Below are 20,994 nucleotides of genomic sequence, written 5' to 3' on the forward strand. Positions count from 1 at the left end.
TTTTGAATGTTGTTTATTTTTTCCTGAGTGGATGTTGTTTCCATATTATAAAGCAGGTTAAAGTGATTTTGGTTGTGATATTTTGATAAATGTATGTAAATGCTTTTGTTATAAAGCAGGTTAATGGGATTTTGGTTATGACGTATAGGATGTAGATTGATAAATGAATACGATCGAATACAAAAATGAGAAAATGTTTTAAAAAAATATATATTTTCATTAGTCTCATTTTTGGAAAAATGACATAATATCTATTAAAAGTGACACAACTGACCACTCTTATGTGTCGCTTTCTTTTTCATACGAAGTTACATGGAGTTGATTCCCAAAAGTGACACAAGAAGTGAGGGGTTTATGTGTCGTTTTTGACATACTTGTGTCATGCTCTGGTCCAAAAGTGACACAACTAGTATACTTAATGTGTCATTTTTGACGTACTTATGTCTCGCTCTAGTCTAAAAGTGACATAACTAGTATACTTAATGTGTCACTTTTGACGTACTTATGTCTCGTTCTGGTCCAAAAGTGACACAACTATTATACTTAATATGTCACTTTTTTTTACTTATGTCTATTTCTTGTCCAAAAGTGACACAACTATTATACTTAATGTGTCACTTTTGACGTACTTATGTCTCGTTCTGGTTCAAAAGTGACACAACTAGTATACTTAATGTGTCACTTTTCACAAAATTATGTCCCATTTTGGTCCAAAAGGGATACAACTAGTATCACTTTTGACAAACACTGTGACACTCTTTCTTAAAAGTGACACAAACGACTATTCTTAAATGTCATTTTATTAACAAAAAGTGGCACATTTAGTAAGACTTTTGTGTCACTTTTGACGTATAGTGACTTCTTGTGTCACTTAAAAAGTGACACAAAAAACCCTTCATTTAGTAGTGGGTGGAAAAGAGGGGAAATACCGCCTACGTGGAGGTGAATAACAGTGGCTTGTATTGGGAATGCTCTCAGTGGTACTTTCAGCATTTAACACCAAAGTTTCTCCTGAATGCTGAATTCTAATACTTGAAACGAGAAAGTCCCTTCTTGCCCTTTCTTGATAACACAATCTTAAAAACTCATCTACTTTCTTATCTTGACATTTATGGCTTCAAAATAAGTTTTTCAAAATTTGATGTTGGCGTCATGGGTTTTTTCATTTTTTTGGGTGAATGATATCTACTTTGTTAAAAATAGAATTATATATATATTTTCTTAAAGTAAACAAAATATGAAAATAAATCGTTAAAATATATTTGTGAAAGCATATTTTAAATAAATTTATTTATCATTTATTTTCTTCAATAATCCATCTCCCCTCCTCAAATATAATATATATTTTGTTTTACAAAAAATTAAGTTAGTGTTTAAAATAGATAGCATGAGTAAAATTGTCCGAATGATTTATATTCAGCCTTCAGAGCCAGGTTATTCTAACATAAAACAAACATGTTTTTCAGAATTCAGCAATCATCATTTAGCATTTAGAGGATGGGCCATTTAGCATCAAGCATTCAGCATTCAAAGGCTCAGAAAAACAAACGACCCCTAAGTCCACAAAACATATTGAAATTACATACATAGGGACAGGACTACGTGCTAAAGAAGGGAAACAAGCTTGCGAGTTTGAAAAGAGAATTTAGAAACGTGGACTTGTGTCGAGTCCAAAGGGTTAGTGTTTCGGGGGCAAGTCCAACAACTGGCCTCGGATTTAACAACTTGGGAGAAGAAACAGTATGCACCCAGCACCCTTAACAGAAATGGGAGCAATTTTATAATCTTGTAATTTGTTGCTAAAAAATGTACTTGATATAACTCTTCACTTGTTGATGAAATGATGCAAGTTCGATCCAATGTCTTGAGTAAGAGCATCTCCAATGGGGTGAAAAGCGTCTAAGGTATAAAGTTTACACCCCAATTTCAAAAAACTCCTTCCAATGGGAGTTGTAAACCATGTGTAATTAATAAGTTAATAGCTAATAGAGGGAGTAGAGAATTCTCCACTTGGATACAAATTGCTAAAAAGCTCGGGGTCACATCCTCTCTAGTTCTAAATTGCTGATTTGTAATTTTTAATTTGGACATCACTCGAAGTTACGTCTTTTAAATTAATTCCGATGTCCGAGTTTAAAATCCATTTTGTTTTACACCTCTACATTTGGGGACTATAGTGTGAATAATTATTGTCTATAAATTAGTGTGCAATTAGAGTTATAAAATTCTATTGGCATCTAAATGGAGTCTAATTTTACACTCTCCGTTGGAAATACCCTAATGCTAATAGTAACATAAAGCTATTTTAGCAACGCCCTATCTTGCAAAAATAATTAGCCTGATCATGATTCATGACCTGGGTTTGTGCTGGCATCGTGTTTTTTAACTCTCAGACTCCATAGTGAAATTTGAGCTTTGTATTGGGCCAATCCAATAAACTATGGGCAGTATTCTTCACTTTATGCCAATCATGTAGGGAGGGTAATAAGCCCAAGCCTATTTAGGATGGCTTAGGGACGTGGGCTGGGCCGTTAATTAGTCCAACTCGATACTATTGTTAACCCTAGAGTCAGGTTCAACATTTCAACCAAAGCATTCCTTTCTCTTCATGCATAACTAAATATCGTGAATCGTGATACGCTTCAGTGGCCATTAAGCCCATTATTACCCTCCCTTTCATCCTTGTCAGTACGTACTTATTCACAAAGAAGACAAAATAACTAGATTTCCACAAACCATCTGCAAAATCGATCTAGAAGACAGGTACTTTGTTTTTAATTGCATGATGATGAATTAATATTAACATGATTTTGTTTTCCCAACAAAGTATGCGTCTGATTAACTCACATTAGATGGAATTAGGAACACTGCCTACCTTTTGATAGGTCTTAGTAGCGATCATAAATGTACATGGCAATCCCAAACAAGACACGTACGGTGTGATCCATACTGGGATAGGTCTTAGTTACGGTCATATCCTAATGATTTAATTTTGGGTCACAGGTCGTTTTCATCTATATAAATGACGAAATGTCATTGTTCAAGAAATATTTATTTGGAGAATAGTTTCAAACAATGTTATTTTGGCTAGGTTATATAGATTCACGGGTTGATTCCAGAAATCCAGAATCTAATCATATTCTACAAGACCGTCAAACTGATAACATAGTGGTTGTAGGTTTGTATTATATTTTCTGAACCAGACAATATAAGTGATTTCATCTATGATTTTCTAAAAAAATAAGCTATCATCAGCTAAAATGGTCATCTATGATTTTCTAAAAAAGACAAAGAGTATATAATTATATATACCTCGCGTGGTCGTGTCCCTTCAAGTAATTATTGGGTTCCATTCATCGTTTACACTACTTCCAGGAGGTCTTTCAACTTGTAAGTATACTTTGTTTCTCCTTTTTGGATGCGGGATGCCACTGCTTCAACTTTTTTTTTTTTTTTTTGATAAAGATAGTTGTTACTGCTTCAACTTTTAACCTCTAGTATACTGGAAATATATTTCGAGGTCGCAATAAATTTTGTGTGTTCAGATTATTCAAGTAACCAATAAATTCATACTTCACATTACAATGTATTTTCCAAATGATTACCGAGACATCATTAGATTTGGTTTTATGTAAAATGATGCACTAAAACCTGTTTTTGATTACATAGATCAATTAAATGTCTTTTCATTGCTATATATGAGTATGAAATTCTGAAGATGTCTAGGGTTTATTACACATTGTTCCCATAAAGACTTGTTCCTTCTTTTATCTTTCAGATCCGCCTTCCTATTTAGGAGCACTATTCGCTAGTATGCAACTATCAAGATTCAGGTTCTTTCTCTAGTGCGAGCTTCTCAAGCCAAGCAAATGCGATAAGGTACTGGATGTGTGCGCTTTCATATATATGTAAGAGCATTACTAACGGTCATTGCTATTTTCCCATTGGTCTGTTCATTTTGGCAGTGCCAAATTTCCATTTTTGCTCATCATCAACGCACTGCTATATTCCATTTCTAATAATGTGTCAAGTAGCAATTTATTTGACAATTTTGGTGTCCATCAATGCACTGCCAAATCCTCGTTTCTATCTCAGCAATTGCCAAAATCAAAACCATTTTCCTCAAATTTATAGCAGTGGCTCGGCCATGACAATTTAAGGGACGGGTCAAAATTTAAAAAAATATACTTTTTTTTATTAAAAATTTAAATGGAGTGATTTATGGTGTATGAATTTGTTTGTTTTTGTTTTTTAAGGATACTTTGTATTAAGCAAAAGAAACGGTTACAATGAAGGAATCATTACCTATTGTGAGAGCGCAAGGGTAAAAAGATCTTTTCAAAAGCTTTTAAGTATTTTTAGTTTAAAAGTACTGTTTCGAGGGAATATTGCCTCTTTTGGCAATTTTTGACTGATGTTTCCCGGGGAGGGTTGTCGTTGACTAAAACATCAAAAGATCATGGAGACTCCACCTGAAATCCCCAACAAATGGTATTGTTGCAACGGATCGAGCTACTTCTCAAATCGAAAACCCTAACACAATGATTTGTCTATCATGGAGCTCATTGTTCAACAAGAGTAAGAAGTCTAGAATTCAACCTAAGCTCTCAAAGGTACACCATTCTTTCTCAAATGGTATTGCAAAGGTTCCTCAAGAGATTATAAATGAAGGACTTGATCTAGGGAAAGACTACATAGTGGGTTTCTTCGTAGAAAAGAGACTCTCTTATCCTTTTGTTAAAGAAGCAGTACAAAACAATGGAAGTTAAAAGGAGGATTTGATATGATAGTAGATAAAAACCTGTTTTACTTTAAGTTTATTAACAATGAAGATAAACAATTGATCATTGACCATGACCCTCTCTTTCTTGTTGGACGGATCTTTGTTGTGAGACCCTGGTCTCTAGTTGTGGAAAAATATAGAAATAGGATCAAGGCTCCTCCCATTTGGGTAAAGATGGATATCCCAAAGCATCTATGAACAAAAACTGGGATTGATTTTGTCTCCAATATTATTGGTGAGCCAATTTGTATGGATGAAGCAATTGCAAGCATAGCACGTATATCATATGATAGGGTCTTTGTTGTAGTAGATACTAAGTTCAAGTTTCCTAGTCATATTACAGTGGATCTTGGGGAGGGAGATACTGTTGATATATGGCTTGAATATGAGTGGGAACCGGAATTATGCAATTCTTGCAATGTCTTTGGTCATTCAGATGCAAAATGTCCAAAGAATAAGGATAAGACAACAACCATTCAAGATGAACCAGCTAGGAAGAAACAGGTGAACAACTCACATGCTGTCAGACAGAAGAAACATAATATGAGATGGACTCCCAAAAAGAATGTGCAAAACGGCCAGACAAGTAGTGTGAGAGATCAGGATGGAACTCCAATTATAGCTGAAGGCCAATCTAAAGACTCACCGGTTATCTTACCTGATGACAGTGCTCACACACTTAAATATATAGAAAAAGAAAATGCAAATGCAGAGCCTACTGTGAGAGGATCTCAAGTAATAATTCATGCAGCAGTACATGCAACAAAAAGATTTAAGGCTTTAATGCCACTAGAAGATGAAATCATGGAAGATGCAGATGACACAAATCTAAATAACATGGAGATAGTCACATAAGTAAATGTTATTACTAGGAAAGAATCTGAAGGACAACAAGATGAACATTATATTTTGAAGAGGTGCAAACAAATTTTGAGCCTATTGAACTTATTCATCTCACTGAAGAGGAAGTGGGGGTCCCGGAAGAAGATGTTGAAGAGGTGAATGCTTGTTCTATCAAGAGAAAATCAGTTCAGTAGGAAGGCAACCTTTCTATAAGTGAAGAAGAGCTTGCGAAAGAATATTTCTCAGACCACCTAACCTTTTTTTTTTTAATATAGTATCTCAGACCACCTAACTGAATCAGATGAAGGATCAAAAATAGTTGGCATGTTGGTATCCCCACCAGTCAATGGAATTTCTGTAAAAAATAAATATCTAATTACTCATTAGAACTCTCATATACCACTGACTGACATAAAACAAAGAAGAATAGGAAGTTAAAAAACTAAGGCCAAGAGGGATAGTAAGAACATTTCTTAATCTTTAATGATGAATAAGATAGCAACTTGGAATGTCAGAGGAATAAATATACGACAAAAAGCTATAAAGGTTAATAAGATTAGGAAGTAACATAATGTATGTCTGTTTGGGCTTGTAGAGACAAGTGAAAAAAGAAAATTTTGAGTATATCAGCAACCTATGTTGCCCCGGATGGAAGTTTTACCATAACTATGAGAGCGATCCTAGTGGTAAAGTATGAATTTGCTGGGACCCTATTTATATAGATGTAATGAAAGTGGCAGAAAGCAGGCAACATAATCACGTTTCAGTAAAGATCATATCTTCAGCCCAAGTTTTTGAACTATCGGTGATATATGCAAGTAATGACTCCTATGAAAGAAAAGCTTTATGGGGCATTTTGAAAGGTATGTAGAACTGCATCTTTAAGCCTTGGTGTTTAATGGGGGGCTTCAATAATGCTTTGTACACAAATGAAAGAGTTGGTTGTGATGTTGTTCATCTTAAAGAAGTGAAAGACTTTATAGATTGTGTGATTTCAGCTGGGCTCTCTGACATGAAGTACACATGTTTCTTTTACACATGGTTCAATAATATAGAAGGTATACACAGGAAAATGTCAAAGATTAATAGAGTTCTAGTAAATGCAACATAGAACAACAACTTCTTAACTGAAGTATCTTTCACTCCACCTGATATCTCTAATCACTCTTTAATGTTAGTTAACTGGTGTGACTATAAGAAAATCCATTTACCTTTCAGATTTTGTAACAAATGGGTTTTGCATCCTAACTTTCATAAAGTACTCACCACTGTATGGGACAAACAGTTCTATAGCACACCAGTTTTTATCCTTTACTCTAAACTTGCATAACTCAAAAAGCTCTAAAAAGATGGTTGAAAGACAAATTCTCAAGATTATATGGAAGAGTAAAGGAACCTAGAGAAGACATGCACACTCTTCAGCTACAACTACAGTTGGATCCTCAAAACTCCCACTTAGCTTATCTCGAGAAAGTAGGCAAGAAGCAAATACATAGAATTCTTTAAGATGGAGCATGTGGACCTAACACAGAAAACTAATTGTGATTGGTTAGAGTTTGGGGACGGGTGTAATACATATTTCTTTAATGCCATAAAGGAGAAAAAGGGAAAGAACTATATCTAGTTTGTTGTGACTGAGCAAGGAGAGAATCTAAATGGTCCTAACACTGTTTCTGAAGCATTTCTAACCTATTACAAAGAGTTGATGGGCACACAAGATCAAAACAATATAGATGAGGAATTCTTCCATAATTTGGAAGACTCAGGCACTCTACAACAACAACAACAACAAATTGAGATGGATTTACTAGTAACTAAGGAAGAAATAAAAGAGGCATTATTCGAGGAACATAACAACAAAGCACCTGGCCCTGATTGCTACAATGCCTTCTTTTTCAAAAAATGCTAGAGAGTGATAAGAGCATTTTACATCAAAGCTGTCAAGTACATATTCCTTCACTCTTTTATTCCTAAGAGTATTAACTCAACTTTCATTTGTTTAATACTTAAGTGAAAAATCCATCCAAAGTAGGTGACTATCGACCTATTTCATGTACTAATGTTATATACAAATGCTTCACTAAGGTCATTACTAGTAGACTTAAGCATGTTATATATGACTTGGTGGCTCCTAGCCAATCCACTTTTGTCCCAGGAAGAGCAATACAAGACAACCTCCTGCTTGCTCATGAGATGCTCAGAAGCTACTCAAGAAAACATGGCACTCCTAGATGCACCATCAAAGTGGACCTCCAAAAAGCTTTTAATTCTGTGCATTGGCAGACTATCTCCTTCATGCTTGACAGAATGGGTTTTCCCACTAAGTTCAAAGGATGGATTAAAGTCTACTACACCACTCCTTTTTACTCTCTTATTTTCAATGGTGAACCACTGGGATTCTTCAAAAGAATGAAAGGTCTGAGGCAGGATGACCCCATGTCACCATATCTTTTTGTCATAGTAATGGAGATTCTCAACTCTTTATTACTTGAGGGATTACAACAAAAATCTTTTAACAGCCCCACCTTACTTGAAAGAGATTGCAAATCACACACGTGTCTTGCAGATGATGTACTGATCTTTATAAGAGGAAAAAAAAAATACTCAATCATGGCACTAAAAATCATACTTGATGACTTCTCTTTATCAACAGGATTGAAATTGAATCTGAGTAAGTCTTCTATGCTTGCTGGAGGGCTTTCACAAGAAGACAATACTCATCTTGCTCAACTTTTAGGAATGCAGATTGTCTCCCCTCCAATAAAATACCTAGGCTTTCCCCTTGTCTTAGCAAGGATACGTGTAAAATATTGCCTTCCACTGGTGGAAAAGACAACTGCAAGAATTGATAATTAAAAGAATAGATTCTTGAGTCATGTAGGAAGATTGCAACTCATCATCTCAGTGCTTATTGGCTTTCATATATACTGGGCTCAAACTTTCATACTTCCAAAAGGTGTTCTAACCATGATTTCAAAGACTTGCACAAATTTTTTATGGAGTTGTCCAAATATGGGAAATAAGATGCATCATCAAGTAGAGAGAATCTACAATATCCAAAAAATGAGGGAGGCTTAGGTATTCAAGACCATGGTATTTGGAATAAAGCCTCATATTGTGGTCTTATTTACAAAATCTCTAGTAAATATCCTAGCATTTGGATTTCATGGACTTGGGCAGAGCACATTAAAGAGAATTTCTTCTGGACAATGCCTACACCTAGAGACTGCTTGTGGACATGGAGATGCATCTTGAAACATAGAAAACATGTTAGAAAGATTTTAAAATACAACATTTCAACTAGTGAGTAAACGTTTCTTTGGCATGATCCTTGGTGTTTGGCTGACTCACCACTTCATTCATAAGAAACAAGAAATCTTCTATCACTCCCTTTGGATGCAAAGGTCAACTCTCTCATTGAAAATGGAGGTTGGAACCAGCTAATTTACAACCTGCTAGAAAGAAATCAATAATCAAACCTTCATACTGAGATTAATGGCCATTTGCAAGAAGACAGAGTAATATGGTTGTCATCACCATTAGGAGTGTATTCTTCTTAAGCGACATATCATGACCTCAGAAAGAAAATATTGAATCCTAACTAGTATAAGTTAGTATAGGGAAAACTAGTACTGCCAAAACATTCATTCAATGGGTGGCAACTATTTTCGAGCAGTCTACCTACTCAGGATAGATTAAGGCACAAAAAGATCTTGAATACTTCCTAGTGTTGTTTCTATAATTAATAGTGAAAGAGAAAATTCCAAGCATCTGTTTTTTAACTACCACTACTTTTAAGTGTGTAGTCAAGAGTGAAGGAAGCCATGGGCATGGGAAGCATTTTAAAAGGTTCAAATGAAGAGTGGTGCAACATTATAAATCTCTGCAGAAGGAAAACTCCAAAGGATTAACTTTACAGGGCATATGTTTGTGCAACTATAAGCTATCTTTGGACATACATAGAGGAATAATAGGAGGTTTCATAATCAAACAACAACTTGGCAACATCTTACCAATACCATTCTGAATGATATGAAACTATATCTCAATATCAAAATAGATTCTATCATTGATGGAGTTGAAATCAGAGTCTTGCTCACAAGACTTAATATACAAGTAAAATATAAGACTAGGAATCCAATTCTCTGCAAATGGAAGCTACTTCCACCAAGTTTTGTAAAATTTAATGCAGACGACTCTGTTACTGATAAGAGAGTGGGGTTTGGTGGCTTAACAACTAATCAATAAGGGCAAGTAATTTAAACCTACTCTGGAGGAGGAACAAGGAAGTCATTCCTATATCAGGAGTTGAAAGCAATAGAAGTTGGACTCTCCTTATGCCCATCAGATTGAATTCAGATAGGTTCAACTGTGTTCTAACTCTCTAAGAGCAATCCAAATTCTAAAAGGAAATGAGAGAGCGCCATGGTACTGTTTGAATGTGGTAGAAACTATAAAAAAGATAGTAACACTCCTAACTGAGGTTAGGTTCTGTCATGTATATCATGAGGTAAATAGTAGTGTTGACTACTTAGCTAGCTTAGTTTATCCTTTTTTCCTGATGAACATTTTGTATGTAACACCCCCTAGACTCCATATTAGCTGAACTTGTAGCTAATGATGTTAGAGGTAAGGTATATATTAGATTCTAATGCAGGCCCAAGGGTTAGCCTAACCCTCTTATCTGTTTAAAAAAAAATCATTAAAATCGAAGGCACTACTGTGCAAGTCTCCTCGTTACATTTTTTAAGGCACCATCACCCATGCACTACCAATGAGCTTGGTTGTGTTGAAATGTTGCTATCAATGTTGTAGAGTCCGTCTGAACTCAAAGCTTAGTCCATCCTAATTCTACGGCTTTGGTTATACAGTATACAATTGCTTTGCATTCAACTACATAGAGTACAGTGAACATTACCATCATAATCTCTAAAGATTACTCCCTAACTCGCAATGCCAAGATTGCCTCGACATGACCTATCAATATTAGCTTTCATTATGCTTGGTGGAGGAGGGAGCCAATATCATATATTCATGGATGTTGGGAGCTCTTCTAAGCCTTGATTGGAGCCCAAGGCTATGTAAAATAGCTAAGTCTTGACAAGTACTGTTCATATGCCCATCTGGTTTACAGTAAGCTAAAATGATAGCTTGTTTAATTTGGAGTCATACTTAGGCGTTGTTGGCCTTACTCTTTTTATACACAATTTTGTATCTTGACTTCCACACAAAGACCATGCATGAGCTGAGATAGCAGCAACAAACCATACATCCCTAAGGGTGTGATTGGCAACCATGAATTTAGGGTGGAATTCATAGTATATTTATGAAAATTAAGAATTACCCTGTTTGGCAATCTTTTATGCACTGAAATGGAAACCTCAGATCCCCAAAATCAAGGAATTGTAAGTTTCTGTAGGGGGCAGAAACTTGAGATTTCCATATATTTAGAAATTTTAAGAATTTGAAATTGTAAGTTTTGAAATTGCTTGGTATATATGAATTTTAAACAAGTCTCGTCTCAATTGAAAATAGAAATTAAAAAAGAAAAATTCATAGACCCCCACACATAGTGAAAAACCATAATGGGTTCTCTTTAGATAAATGATCTTTTATGAATTAGGGGAGAAAAGTGGAATTTCAAAGGGCAAACAATTGTAAACGGGACAACTTCTCCTTTCTCAATTGAAAAATAGAAATAAAGAGCAAAATGGGATGAAACATAACATGAATGTAGCAATTGTTTTCTGTCAAGTTTTGTTGATGTGTCACAATGGATTTAGCAATTGCGTTGATGATGCCATGCATTATTTATTGTTTGCACCAACTTTTCGTTGCCATTTGACAAACAAGCATAGTGTAGTCATGAGGAAAATGTGATAGAAGTAAACTTCAAGTCACATCTTATAGCATTCAGTAAAACATCAACGAAGTGAACATATGTAATATTTATAACAGTTGAGTGGAGAACACCATAAAATCCAAAATAAGGGATGTCTTTAAGAGATTTACTACCCCTCCCCTAAGAACATAATGCATCCAAGTCAAACATTAGTGACCGTTATATTTGCGGTCAAGAGAAATAAAAAGACTCAGCTGCCCTTTATGTGATGAAAACACAAAAGTAACCCTTGAGTTTTCCTAAGACCAAAATTGAATATATTACTTTTTAAGAACTTGCACTACCGTCTTTCACGTTATCTATCCCCCTCATTTGGTTCGAACAATGGAAATGAGGAGTGGGCCATATTCCTTCCGTATATAAGTCATTCACTTCAAAGGAAGAGGAGATTTGATTCTGGACAACTCCGATTCGACTTCTTCATGAGCCATCCCGGTGCCATAAACACAGCCAACATCAAAAGCAAAATATGTACAACGTTGCTTCTGTAACTAGGTAACAAACACTGAAAACCGTCTTTACGGATGCCAGTATCCCTAATAATTCAAATGACATACTAATATAATACGACTATATTATCCATTGTCACCAAGTACGGTACGGGTTTAAAATGGTGTATTTGAAAAAAACTTAGTTCGTGTTTTAAACGGAACGTCTCGGGAAAAAAATGAAAATAAAAACGTAAAAAAACGTAGGGCATAAAAAACGGGTTTAAAACGTATAATACGTACAATACGTAAAAGAAACGGTAAAAACCAATGATAAAGAATATAATAGATAAAGAATTTGATTTTTTTATAAGAGTAGAAAAAAGAATTGACACATAAAATAAAAATAAAAATAATACAAATGAAAGAAAATTCAAATACATAAAAGTATCAAATTATCATTACTTATCTAAATACTAGAAGTTTTAGATTCAGTACTAAAACACGACTCTAAATAAGATACTACTAATTACCAACCATAATGGCATAATCAAGTTCTACAAATAAGTTAATAACTTTAAAATTTATAATTAATTATTAATAGTCCAAAACAAAATAAAACTGTCTCAATAAGTCAATCTAACGCCCACTCTTCAAAAAGGTAAACTCCAAAATCCCTTTTTCTTCTTCGTGTTTTCTTTTAGATTAAAAAAAATTAAACGGGAGATTTTCAAAATCTCGAGTTTTAAACGTTTTTTAAGTTTAAAACGCGTTTAAAACGGGTTTTAAACTGGAACCAGATGCCTTGCCAATATCTTGGGTTTTAAACGCGTTTTTTTCAAAAAAATGCCGAACTTGGTGACAATGATATTATCCGTTCGGATTTTAAACTATGAAACCACCGAGATGTTGATTATGTTTCTTTTAACCAACTGAAATCAAGGATTTATACCACTCTTAGCCTAGTTATTTTAATAGCCCAAATGAAATTAATGATTTTAAACTTAATGGGCATAGCACCCACCTTAAGTGTTCGTTGGTATTTGGGTTCTATGTCGGTCATTTCAAATGCTCTTATGTGTCTTCCATATTCATACCAAATGTAAAATTAAGTTAAGGCACATGATATCTAACTTAGAATATATATAAAGACATAATGACCTAAATATACATGCAACATACTTTGCAGTTTTTTACATTAAATACAATGTATTATTTTTCTTGCCTAAAAATACAAGATACTTTCAATTTTTTTACAATTGGTACTATCCATTAAGTTTGAATTGACGGAATACGATTTGGCCGTTTAAAATAGTCACGTGACTTGCACACACCACATTTTTTCAATTGTTTGCAATGAGCACCTATTGAGAAATGGGTTAAAATGGCATAGTGGAAGTATGTCAGGATGATACACACAGAGTATCATCCTATTGGGCACCGTTATGTCTTGGTTCGCACCATTGTTAATGGGGTTTTTGGTCAGGATGATACATAAAATATAATATCGTGTATGTCAGGATAATACATATAATATATCATCGACCCATAAGTCAGTTCTGTAACTTAACCCACTATATAATGGATGAAAAGAGAGTGAAATAACTTTTTCTTTGTGAGAGAGTTAAATTTTTTCTAAGGTTTCTAAAGAGTGACAAAATAAATAGTAGTTTAACTCCCATACTTATGTTGAATTATGCTAATAAGAAGGTTGAATATTATGAAAATGTAAACATAGAAGAGTTGTCTTATGATAGTATTATGAAAAGAGTGGATCAGTTGGGTGACAGACACCTCTTTAAACTTTATTGCAATTTTCCCATGAAGACACTAGAGAATGGTCGATATAAGTCCAATCATTCAAGTTGTTTCAGCTTATACATTTGTTGAATTTTATCGTTACCACTGTGTAGAGAAAGTGTGAGGGATCTAAGAGATCGACTATAAGGTTGACACTGAATCTGAGGCTGCTAGCCTTGATCATATTAGTGAGGCTGAAGAGGAGATCATTGAGATTAGAGTAGAGAAGATTGAAAGAAGGAATTCGAAAAAAAAAATGCAAAAAAAAATGAGCAACCAAGTGGTTTAGTTGATGTCCCGCTTGAAAATATTGAAATGCCTACTGAAAATGAGCATGATGATGTTACTAAAAATGAGCATGATGATGTTACTGAAAATGAGCATGGTGGTGTTGATATATTTGGTGGGATTGGTTATGAAGCAATGGGTGGGGATGGCTATGAACCTGAACTTGTTGATTCTGATGAGTATGACAGTCCTTTGACTGATGAGTTATTGGGAGTTGAACTACTCTTTATTTTGTCACTCTTTAGAAACCATAGAAAAAAATTATCTCACTCTCTCACAAATAAAAAGTTATTTCACTCTCTTTCTCTCTCTTCATCCCTTATTTAGTGGATTACAAAACTGACTTACGGGTCGATGATATATTATATGTATTATCCTGACATATACGATATTATATTGTATGTATCATCCTGACCAGAAATTTCAGTAACAATGGTGTGAACCAAGACATAACGGTGCCTAACAAGATGATATTTTGTATGTATCATCCTGACATACTTCCACTAGTATGTCATTTTAACCCATTTCTCAACAGGTGTTCATTGAAAACAATTGAAAAAAATTGGTGAGTGCAAATCACGTGACTATTTTAAACGGCCAAATCGTATTCCGTCGACTCAAACTTAACAGATGATACCAATTGTAAAAAATTGAAAGTATCTTATATTTTTAGGCAAGAAAAATAATACATTGTATTTAGTTGTATTTTTAGGTTATTATGTCTAATATAAATGATACGAAAATCCAATGTCTTTAACAGGGACACGGGCTTCACAAATTCAATATGGCCAGCAATTAAATTTTACACATAATTGAAATCAAATAGACTTCCGGACTAAAACATGATCAATTCTAAACTATAAGAATGGTTGTCAGGTACTAGCTTCTTGGAAAGCATATATAGAGCATAAGGACTTTAATTACCTACTAGGCTACTATGGATTTCTGAATTAAATGTCATGTAACACTAGTATGTCTTAAACTTGTTGAGCCATATTTGGAACCTTAATATCCCTGTATGTTTTCTATCAAAATAAAAAATAAAAAATTTTGTATGTTTTTTTTTCATTTTATGTTTTCTATCAAAATAAAAAATAAAAATCTCTGTATGTTTTTTTTTTTCATTTGATTCTTAATACAATTATCATATCCTTAGCAAAAAAAAATGGTTGTCAAATACTCAAATGTCAAGTACTCACGTGTATAATTGTTATGTGAAGATTGTTTTGTATGATTTAATTTCATGATCTCAATTATTATGCCCTTTTCATTCTCCATGCCTACACAGGGTGTCACTTATTCTTAAATACAATCTCATGTCTTATATATACTCATTTTTCAAAATATTTACATATGTGATCGTGGTATCTAATGTGTTTATGAAGTATAGCTTACAATGAGATCAATATATATGAATGGGTTAGCTATGTTGTAAATGACTAAATAAATATGTTTTCTTTTAATTAAAATACTCACATTAGGGGTGTCAATGGTCCGGTTCCTAGTTAGGTATGAACTAAGAGTCTAAAATCCATTTAATTTTGCGGTTCTGGTTTTGGTTCCAGTTCTTAATTAGTGTTTCTTTAAAATCGTAGAACCTTACCATATCCACCCGTTCCGGTTCTTCATTTCATTTTGGGTTCTTAAGAGATTCACTCTTACAAACATTTTTTTTTATTGGTTTTGTTAAGAAAACATGTACTAAAAACACAAAAATAACCCATGAACAAGTCACTTTTCAAAAATAGATGCAAGTAATTATATCATTAAATAATATGTGAAGTAAAACCATATCTTTAAGGTTGTTACCTATACTTTCAAATTATTTATAATGTTTAATACTATAACAACTTTTTATATTACACTAACTTAAACCCATCATATATACATAAGTTTAACATATTCATATCAATAAAATCCATATCAATATCTATTAACTAATACATATCTATATCTATTAACTAATACATATCCATATCCATATCCAATAACTAATACATATCAATTAACTAATCCACTGTTTTTTAGAATTTGTTTTTTTTTATTACATTTGAAATAATGAAATAAGAGCTTTGTTTTTTTTTTAGCATAACACATGAAAGGACAATTTTAATTTATATTAAATTAGAGAGCGAGGCCAAATTCAGGGTTAGTTTGGTAAGAAGGCAAATAATTATTTTTCAAATAAATATTTTAAAACTTTTGATTTTAAGATAAACACATGAAAATAATTATTTTTTCACTATTTTATGGCTAAAGCATCTTGGGAGAAAGCGGATATTAATATAGGTAGGATTACACTAACAAATATATTACAGAATTTCTAAATCTAAATCTATATCTTAATATTAAAGCTCCCACAATGGGTATTTTTCGAGCTCTATTAAAATTCTACGTTATCTCCTATTAAAACGGGAATTTCTCTTCTATTTGAAAAATGGGAATCCTATTATAACGGAAATTTCTCTCCTATTAAAACAAATTCTAGTACTTATAATTAAAGCGGGAATCATTTTCCTATTAAAATGTGAATTCCTCCCCTATTGAAAAGGGAAAATCTAATATATCTAATTAAAACGAGAATTATTCTTCTATTAAAACAAGATCTCTCTCCCAATTGAAAAAATGGGTTTTTAAAACTTAATTAAAATTTAATTTAAAACAATTTGTTAAAAAATTAAAACGGTAATCAAAAGAGCCGGTGCGTATGCACGGGCCTACAAACTAGTCTTAAATTCTTAATATTAAAACTTCCACAAGGGGTATTTTTCAAGCTCTATTAAAATTTCACGTAATCTTCTATTAAAATGAGAATTCATCTCCTATTAAAACAAATTCTAGCACTTCTAATTAAAACGATAATCATTCTCCTATTAAAATGGGAATTCCTCCCCTATTGAAAAGGAAAAGTCTAGCATATCTAATTAAAACGGGAATTATTTTCCCATTAAAATATGATTTCTCTCCCAATCGAAAAAAATGGGTTTTTAAAACTTAATTAAAATAATTTGTTAGAAATTTAAAACGGGTTAGCAACTAAAATGGTAGTCCTAATTTTCTAAAAAAAAATCTAAATATTTTCAAAAGAGCCGGTGCGTATGCACGGGCCTACAAACTAGTTATAAATGAATGTCTTAAGTTTTTATATGTTTTATTTCAAAAAAATTATGCTAAAAGTACTATAACACTTGGTTGTGGTGCGGTTCCAATTTTGGTTCACTTCTTTTGTTTAAAAAACCACTTGGTTATGGTTCTAATTGGTCCAGTCCCACCCATTTTTATATGTTCTTAAAAATAGGAATTTTAACTACTATTTTTTTTCAGTTTCGGTTCAGGTTCAGGTTCAGGTTCAGGTTCAAGTTCGGTTAAACGGATCCTAACATTCCGGTTAAGATACTAACACCCATACTCACATGACACCCCATTATTATTATTAGTAGCAAATTGTTGCTGTTAATATTCTATTGCATATGTCATGTTTAACTTGTGAGTTCAGCCACATGAACGCAAAAAACATGTCCCATTATTTCAGATGTGTCCAGAAACAGAAAAAACTATCTTTGTGGTTTCGAATTTAACCGCCTAAAAAACTCAACTCCTCTTTCGGTGGGTTTTAGCGTAGACTTTTCTTGGAAACGTTTGATATTTTTTTTTCCAATAAGAATTTATTCTGAACATGTATTTGGCATGAAAGAGGCATCTCGTTTCCCCACAATTAGATAAGAAGTGAAGTACTGCTTGTAAAGCCTCAGTATTTCGTCACAATTTTTGACTTGTTGGAATTTAGATAATTTTTTTTTGGTAAAGTGTTGGAATTTAGATAATGAAATTACATTGATGACTGTTTTTGGTGTTTTGGGGTTACTAAACAAAGACTTATTATTATTATTATTTGTAGGGGTCAAATTCGTGACATGTGACATCTTTGGTGGCGAAGGGTCCGTATACAGAATAGTGAAGAGAAGACCGGGTGCAGCGGATCTGAGCCGCGACACCATACCCGCCGAGAACTGCGAGGAATGGCAGGGGTGGAGAGTGGACAGTAGTCAGAGTAATGAAGATACTACAGGGTGCATCGGATAGGAGCCACGAAACCCTAATTGCCGAGAACTGCGGTGTATGTTGTGGGACAGGTGGCAAGCTGATGCACATAGGATCAGGGTGGATGGACGAACGAGAGAGAGCGGTTAGAAAGAAGAACAGTATAAGGACAAAGAGAGAGAGGAGAAAAGAAAGGAAAAGACGAGAGAAGAGTAAGATAAGGAGACTAGTAATTTCTTAGGGTGTAATTCTTGTAGTTATATTTGGCACCGTCTGTAGGGACCCGAAAGCAAAATGGCTACTGTAGTGAAAAGAGGAGTAGGAAGACCTAAGAAAACAACGGTTAGAGAAGTGGTGGAGGAAATAGAGAGCACCGAGGTGGAAAGGGTAGGAGAGGAAGAAAGAGTAGGAGATGAAGAAATATCTGGCGTGGCGGCGGACGCTACCAGACTTCTCCAAAAGGAGATAGCCAGGCTACGAAATGAGAATGACGAGTTTAGAAAGGAGAGAAATATTACACATGGTGAAACGGAGCGGAATGATCATCGGAGTAGCGAAGTGGAGGGGTAAAATATGGAGTACCCACCACCGGACGCAGAACAAACGGTGGGTATCACATTGGAGGTAGTACAGGCTATGATTGAGAAGGATAGGGAGATAACCCGCACAGCAGAATAAGCAAACCAGAGTGTTACGCAAAAGGAGGTTGCAAGTCTCAACAAAAATCCAGTTGCAGATTCGATATGGAATTCGGAAGTGCCTAAGAGGTTCTCCCAACCTAGGTTTGAGAGGTATGATGGGAAGGGAGACCCGATGGATCATTTGCACCATTTCCGGCAGTAGATGCCATTGTGGCAAGAGGATAAGTATGATGGACTTCGCTGCATGATGTTCCCCGCAAGTTTAAAGGGGGGTGCCTCGGATTAGTATTATCGGTTGGCTTCGCGGAGCATCAAAAGGTTTGAAGAACTAGAGCGCGTTTGTTGACCACTTCATACACGAGAAAAAGAAGGGTGGTTGATATCGCGGCTGTTCAACATAAAACAAAGGTCCCATTTGAATCATTGAGAGAGTTTCTATCTGCGGGTTCAAGGAGGAGACATTGAGAGTGGAAAATTTGGATGAACATACCGCGGTAATAGCCTTCAAAGACGGTTTGAGGGCGGGAACCGGGGTTCATGAGTTGGTTTTCAAAATCGAAATCACCGTTGCATGCTTTGTATCCCAAGGTAGAAAAATGCATACGCCACGAAGATATAATGCAGAAGAACGCGAAGAAACAAAAGAGAGCGGGAAAGGCAGTGCAGGCTGTCGACCGAGATGATCGGAAGGGAAAAAGCTGAATGGAAGAAAGAGAGAAAGGAGCGTACAGAGGGGAGAGCCGAGGTCCGGATAGGACAGGAGACCGCGGCAGAAGGGATATCCGAGAGAGGAAACCATACCGAGAAATCGAACAGACACCGCTTAACAGACCCTTAGAGAAAATCTTGCCTCTAATTAAGGGGCAACAATACTTTGAGGGTCCGCGGAGCACACCGGTGGCAATAGAAGGGAAGTCATTATGTGCATATCATCAAATCAGGAATCATGCCACAAATAAATGTTATGCTTTGAAGTGGTTAGTGGAGAGAATGATTGAAAAGGGGATGCTCAGGGAGTTTGTCGCAAAGGTTCGCCAAGCCGAGAGAGTGCCGCCTCGGCTAGAATTCTAGGTACCATCAATGTCATCTTTAGTGGAGAAACCCTGGGAAGAAATGCACACAGAGAAAAGGTGAGAAAGATAGCGAGTTTACAACAGGTGAACGAGGTCGTCAGCATACCGCGGTTAGTTAAGGAAACCGCGAAGGGTGAAGAAGGCATAATGTTCACCCTAAAAGACTTGGAGTCAGTAATTTCCCCGCATGAGGATGCATTGGTGATTACTATAGCGATGGGTAATTATTTGGTAAAGAGAGTGTTGATAGACTGCGGAAGTTCAGTAGATTTGTTGTTTAAGGGGGCCATGGAGGAGATGAATATCAGTAGAGATCAGTTGAAAGCTCCTCGAACCAATCTGTATGGGTTCAATGGCAGCATGATAGAGCCCATGGGGGAATTGATGTTACCGATTCTGGCCCCCGACAACGGTATTCACCAGATTTATGGTGGTGGATTCTAGCTCCCAGTATAATGTTATCCTAGGGAGAAAATGGATCCACGAAATGAAGGCCATCCCATCGACATTTTACTAGGTGGTCCGCTTCCTAGCTAATGGGGGAACGTATGAAATAAGGGGGGATCAAGTGGCAGCACAGAACATCCATCAAGTTACAGTAAAAAATATGGTCCGCGGTACCAAAGGGGAGGGGCCGTCACACGAACCAGGATCAACATAGCAATTCTGAGGAGGCAGGGAAGCAAGTGTACGAGCCTCCGCTGGGAACAAAAATTGTGGATGAGTTGGAAGTGGTGAACCTTGGGGTGGGAGAGGAAGAAAAGTTTACATCGGTTGGAGCTGACTTGCCGGAAGAATGGAAATGCAAGCTAGTGCAATTTTTGATGGACAATATTGATGTATTTGCATGGGTAATTGAGGATATCACTAGTTTAGACCCAGAATACGCCTATTATCATTTGCATATGAATGAAGATGCTAAGCCAGTAAGACAAAAGATGAGGAGCATAAGAGCCAAATACGCAGAAGGTATTCGCGAAGAGGGTGGTGCTGAAGAAGGGGCGGGGATAATAAGGGAGGTAGAGTTTACGGAGTGGTTGTCGAATGTGGTCGCGGTACCAAAAAAGAACGACAAGGTTAGAATGTGTGTGGACTTCACAGATGTAAACAAGGAATGCCCAAAAGATTGTTACCCTATGCCCCGGGTGGATGAGTTAGTGGATAGAACGGTAGGATATAAGGTGTTTTCCTTTAT

The 20,994-nt window shown here is 35.3% G+C and overlaps 1 long non-coding RNA gene across 1 annotated transcript; it reads left to right on the forward strand.

The window, feature by feature from the left end:
• Nucleotides 1-3,122: 3,122 nt before the first annotated feature.
• On the forward strand, nucleotides 3,123-8,271 carry LOC147482584 (uncharacterized). Its single transcript, XR_015206973.1, has 3 exons — nucleotides 3,123-3,390; nucleotides 3,779-3,879; nucleotides 7,762-8,271. It is a non-coding gene; the product is annotated as an uncharacterized LOC147482584 (long non-coding RNA).
• The last annotated feature ends 12,723 nt before the right edge of the window (nucleotides 8,272-20,994 follow it).

The sequence above is a fragment of the Coptis chinensis genome, chromosome 8 (genome assembly GCF_015680905.1).
Source record: "Coptis chinensis isolate HL-2020 chromosome 8, ASM1568090v1, whole genome shotgun sequence".
In the NCBI taxonomy this organism is placed as follows: Eukaryota; Viridiplantae; Streptophyta; class Magnoliopsida; order Ranunculales; family Ranunculaceae; genus Coptis; species Coptis chinensis.